The sequence below is a fragment of the Lissotriton vulgaris genome, chromosome 3_1 (assembly GCF_964263255.1).
Source record: "Lissotriton vulgaris chromosome 3_1, aLisVul1.2, whole genome shotgun sequence".
Lineage (NCBI taxonomy): Eukaryota > Metazoa > Chordata > Amphibia > Caudata > Salamandridae > Lissotriton > Lissotriton vulgaris.
The window spans coordinates 1,511,757,675-1,511,763,450 of record NC_141689.1 but is presented as its reverse complement, the minus strand read 5'-3'; the positions used below and the strand labels follow the sequence as shown (position 1 = coordinate 1,511,763,450).

General features: G+C 51.0%; 1 pseudogene; it reads left to right on the top strand.

Annotated features, from left to right (window-relative positions):
• Positions 1-3,294: 3,294 nt before the first annotated feature.
• LOC147728092 (glucose-induced degradation protein 8 homolog pseudogene) lies at positions 3,295-3,792 on the top strand (annotated as a pseudogene).
• Positions 3,793-5,776: the final 1,984 nt, after the last annotated feature.

Below are 5,776 nucleotides of genomic sequence, written 5' to 3'. Positions count from 1 at the left end.
AAGGGTGTCTCCTTTCACTTGCCATGCATCCCTTATTCCTTATGGGAATATCGCCTGCTCAGCTCCCTTTGTGGTGAAACCCCCCTAGGCATACCGGCTTAGTTCACCTGTCTGCATTAATACAGTGCGACTCTGTCTGCAATATGGTGCCTAACGTTACCCTTGAGGCCAAAGTAGGCTCCCACCTCCTGTAACCTGTAGTTTTAATCCTCCAGCCGTCCGGTGGGGGTCCTTAGATTTGGTTCTGCTACATTGCCTGGCCTCCTAGCCCGCAAACACCATCATCTGACAGCAGACTATCTGCTGTGTCGCCCATGCAATGTCCGCACCCTGGCGCAAGACGTCCCGTTCTATGCTTCTGCCAACAGACTAACTTCAGGTAATCTGGAGTGAAAAGTTGTAGGTTGTGCATCTGCCAGTAAGAACCCTGGTTTGCTTTGGCTGGGATCAAATTGTTGCATCTGCCACACTGAAAATAGTGGCAATGTGCAGTTCTTTTGGGTTCTACACTGCAGAGTGTGTCTGGTACGATCCTAGACACCCCTAGCGGGCCACCCACTTGGAGCCAAGATGTAAAGCACAAGACCCGGTACTCTTGGTTACCCCGGACATAGCTGCCCTCCACCGAATCCACGTGTAAGGGTAGCTGGTCCCTGGTTTAATTCCCAGTAGTCCATGTGATATACAATACTCCTTTTATGCCTTTTTCAAAGCGGTTAACCCGCTCACACATGAGCCTGCTGGTAGAAAGTCTAGTATTGCCTGCACATGGAATTAAAAATGTTCTAACCTGCACTGAGGGCAAGCCACACTCACTGCTACTGGTATCCGACTAATGGGCCCTTGGAGGCCGAAGCAATACTGCCCGGTCAGCAAGTACGCCCACTGTACAGTTGTCATTTATTAACTCATGGCGCTGACAACCGCAATATATGTATTGTGCCCACTATTGGAGACAACTCACCCCTTCGTGGAGTGACAACTACACGGGTGCCTAAACAAGACACCCAACAGACAAGTTGGCCCTGGCTACCTTGTGTTCTGGTGCCAGATTTGGAAAGAGTCTTGCCTTCACTTGCTGACCCCTGGGAAATACACAATGCCCATGCTCTGGCCGCAATGCAGCGATGCCCTCGTGTAGCATCAAACCCCTGGTCAAATAAGAGTGACAATTCCGACTACTTAAGACTACACCTTGACCATGGGTGGAGTTTAGCTCTCCCCAAACTTCTGCTAGTGTAACCCACGGTCACGCCTCCTGTTCAGTTCAATTTAGCAATTCATGGCATTGACCCACAAGGGCCTAATACTGGGCTGTGTAAACGCGGCCCAGGGTGACCTTAAACAATCACCTTGGTGTGGATGGGTGCTAACATTGCCTGGCTGAAGTGCAATTCCTTTGACAATCACTACTGACAAGATGTGCCAATGCAGGTAGAAGAAAGTTATCCAGCCCGCCTTACTTCCTGTCCCAGTTACCTGAGTAAATTAGTGAAAGATGTTCGTTTGAACTGGTAGCTGATACTGTTACTTACGCCTGCAAATGCTCTGCTCAGAGCAGCCCGCTAAACAATGGCTTCCATTGGAAGGCGGTGCCAACAGACCTCCACGCACTTAAGGTGGTCCCTCGGAGAAAGGCTCTAATCTCACAGTTGCCCCTTGCATCGGAGACCGCAACTGGCTGTAAGCCGCTCCACGCACCTAAGGGGGTACCTCTGAGTAGGGCTCTATTCTAATAGATGCCCCTTGCATCAGATACCGCATCTGGCTGTAAGCCGCTCAGTGTTCCTGATGCCTTAGCGCTCCCTGACCCACAGCCTGCTCCCCCACTACAATCCGCTTATGACTGGCACTCAACAGTGTGGCAAAAGCACGAGACATCCTAGCCTGACCGTAGCTCTTCGCCAGGCTCCCACACAAGAGCCCTCCACAAACCTGGTGGCCTAAAACATTCGCCCTGTGGGGCTGTTGCGAATGGACTGCAAACAACTCCTAGGCATTCTCTACCAATGTTGTAAATGGAGTTTTTTTTGGCTAGGGTATGCACCTAAGCCTGGCCGAACTCACCTCTCTAGTCAGGAGAAGGGAGTACACACTGAAGCGGACACCTGTCCACCCCCTAGGTGGCTAGGCAGAGACTTTGGCTCATCCCAGAGGCAGTGTAAATTTAATGTGCAAACTGCACTCCCACAGTGGCACACTAGGCACTCTACAGAAGAGACTCCATACCAGGTTATTTTAAATTACCCTTCGTATCGTCCATACAAGAGAAACTTATTTCCATCTGCCCCTATTACTCTTTGCTACCAAACCTCATCATGACATCACCGGGATTACATAACTCACTAGGTCATCCTACAGCTCATTTAGCACAACCCCGTAGCTGCTGGTAGGAACTGTACTTAGCATAACACCTTATGCATCCACTCAATCAGCTGTGTACTCTACTAACACTTGTAGCAGGGCGCAAATCATAAGTACCTCATGCCCAACTGAGGCATCACATATCACCCAAGTGTTGTGGACAATTGGCTTCACGTTGGGACTAGGGTGCAGCTTCTACCCCCTCAAGCTGCCTTGCCCCCCACAACCGCACAAAATAGCAGTTTGCGGCCATGACAACACATATGGGGGGGGGGGGGGGCAGAGATCACGCCCCAAAAGACTGGCTAGATCACTTTTTACTCTCACCCCAACTAGGGTGACCGCCACAGCAGTTCATGTTCTCGCCTTGGTCCAAGTGTGACTGCCCCGAGTTTTAGGGTATACGGGCCCAGTGCCTGCACGAAACCTCTGGCGGCAATAAACTGGCCCCGGCATGTATGCTGCACCGTACTTGGGGCCCCTGGGAGAGCAGGGGCAGCCCCGCCGGGTGAGAGGATCTCTCGGTGGTGCCCTAATCAGCGCACTGCGGCCTCACCACCTGTGAAACCACGCCCAGCGGCCTGGCACCTCGATGCACAGCAAGAAAGCAGGGGTAATAAAGCATGATCCTTAAGCATTAGCGCATGAGAACATTGGAATTTTTTAACCTCAAAATTCCTTTAAATGTAGCCTGCTTCATCCTCTTGCGGAACACCCTCTGCGAGGTTTTCACTGATGCCGCAGCAGGCACGGCGTCCCCCTATGGCGCTGGCGCACTTGTCTGGAAAAACAACTACCATGCGCTTGCTGCACATGGCGATAAATGCATGCATGTCCTAACTGACTGCACCTCGCTTGGGCACAGTCCAGCAGGAGCACCTCCCGGTAGGTGCAGCTGACCTCCGCATCTAAGAGTCAATGGTCAAAAACATGGAGCATGGCATTCACCGTCATGAAACACAAGAGATTATCCTGAAAGGCCAGATCCACGAAACTATTGTACCAATACATAGCCTTGGAGCTGCTAGACACAAACGGGTACTGGCACGATCAGCTGCAGCGACAGCAATTTATAGATTTGATTTGTCAATGAGAGACTGAAGCAGCCATGGAGTTTTACCCATACACAGTTAGCGGTGCAGGGAGAGTAGAGCGCAAAGTGTCTGACAGAAAGATAATGTACATCGGCCTCGCTTGTTTTTCATATCCCAGAAGAGACACCGTTTGGAGACCTGCAGAGCAAGCTGCAGAGGCCATAGTTATGGATTGAAATCAACCAAGCTGTACTGGATTATAACAATTTGCGAGTCCACTCTAAACTGGCTAAACTGATGAAACTGGTACTATGGGCACAGATTGAACTGGACCACAAAAAAAATTAAATATCCCAAGATGTCAGGCCTCAGCAACGACACAATTGAGGATTGAACCGTGTGCTGTACTGCGTGAGCAGACGGGACGCTGCTCGATTACAAGGACCTTCGGGAGGTTCTCCAACCCAGCGCACCCCCACAGGCTCAGTGCTGTGGCGCCACAGATCGCTGCACAACCCGCAGGCCATAGTTGCTACTTATGTTCTTATGCAACCAACAACCATTGACAAAGCCAATAGTCCTGACTTGTTGTAGGTATGATATTACTTGTTGTATCATGTATCTAGATGCAATGACAAACAGCAAAATACAAGTCGGTGGCACACTATGCTAAGCACAGATTTTTAGTTTAAGTGTTTTTAAGCCATGCCCTTAATTATATTGACCACGCCCCTTTGAGAGACCCTCCAGTTTTTTTTATCCCACTTAAAGCCCTGGTTGGAGCCCAAAACCACCAAATAAGGACAAACCAAGTCCACTCAGCCTCCATTGCCAATGGAACAAGACATTGCAACTGAGGCCCCAAAACCGGCTCCAGTCCACCGGCTGCGGCACAAAATACAATCAATCGACCTGCCCTAATAAGACCCGGCAACACCACAAGTCGGGGCTGCAGATGCACTGGTCCCAGGGACCCACCTTGGCTGCATAATACACAAAATTGCAGGGGAAAAAGTTCTATCACCATTTGAGGCGATCAATGCACCCATAAAATGGCCTCAGGACCACACCAGGCGAATTAATGGTCCACTACGGGCATGAAGAATGTGTGATTTCTCCAAAAAGCCAATAGTCACTTGGGCTCCCCTGGGATGCCTGTGCTCCTTGGCAATGCACCACAGGGTCAAATCGTTCACTGGGCCTGTCCATGAGGTGAAGAAATACCTTCCCCTAATACCTTTCCTCTGGCTCCCTCCATAGTCGCCCCACCATCATGCTGAGCAGGGGAAATCAGGCGGATTGTATATGAGGGAGCTGTGGTCTCCTGAACTCTAAACTGCGCCCAATCCAGATGTGTAAGGTGCCAACATGGGGTCGCACTGCCTGCATCTCATTAAGCCTAGAGAGCATCCATTAAGTGCGCATTTCCTTTCTAGATGAATAATTCATAATTTTAACATCTAGGGGTGCAGAGTGCCCAACTCCATGCATTTCAAGGACGTAATCTTTCTTCTCTTGGCAGCTTCTTAAAGGTAGCCAACCAATTCAACACTCTACCAACTGTGCATTACCAAAGATGTGGGGCATTACCCACCCGAAATGCACTTCAGCACCCCTCACTGAGATATGAAGCACCATACAAAGGGTACAATGCATTACCAGCAAGAGAGTCGCAGCTGCAACCCCCTGATAATTGTAACCGGTTCCTGTGCTAAGCCTTACAATGTAAGCCCAAAAACCCTGCCTCCCAAGCATGTTCTGGCAGGAGAGGCTGCCGGCACTTGGCCGCAGCAGCCCACTTGGTTAGCCAAGGCAGCAGCCTAATGTTATCGTAGTGCTTTGGTAATCTACTTCTCCTTACTCCCCTCCCCAGGTACCTTGTGGGTTGGAGAGTGAGCGCCTGGTACAATAACAATTCACTGGGTTGAAGGGGGGGCCTGCTTCCTACCTTGCACTCCTGCAAAACTCCCCACCGGAAAAAAGCGGAGGGGAGGGCAACGGTGGGCTCTGATATACACACATATGGGCAGGGGCATCCGTCCCAAGGGAGCGTCGGAGACAACTCAAACTTCCCAAAGGACCCAGACTCTTGCAGCAACTGGTGACCATTTGCGTCCCCCCCCCGACCGCAACACATGCCCCGCCGGGCGGAGGGAGTCCACACGAAGGGAACCTCGCCCTCCCCCCTACAAGAAAGCCCCCCCAAGCCATGACTGGTAGGTGACGGGGAAGGGGGGGCGGGCACAACAACTCACCACAAGCTCCCGGGCCCGGACATCAGGATGAGAGAGATTACATCCTGAGAGGCAAAAAAATGCAGTGGACACACATGGGAATGGTTGCAGTACACACAACCCACTGGTACTCGAGACGACAGA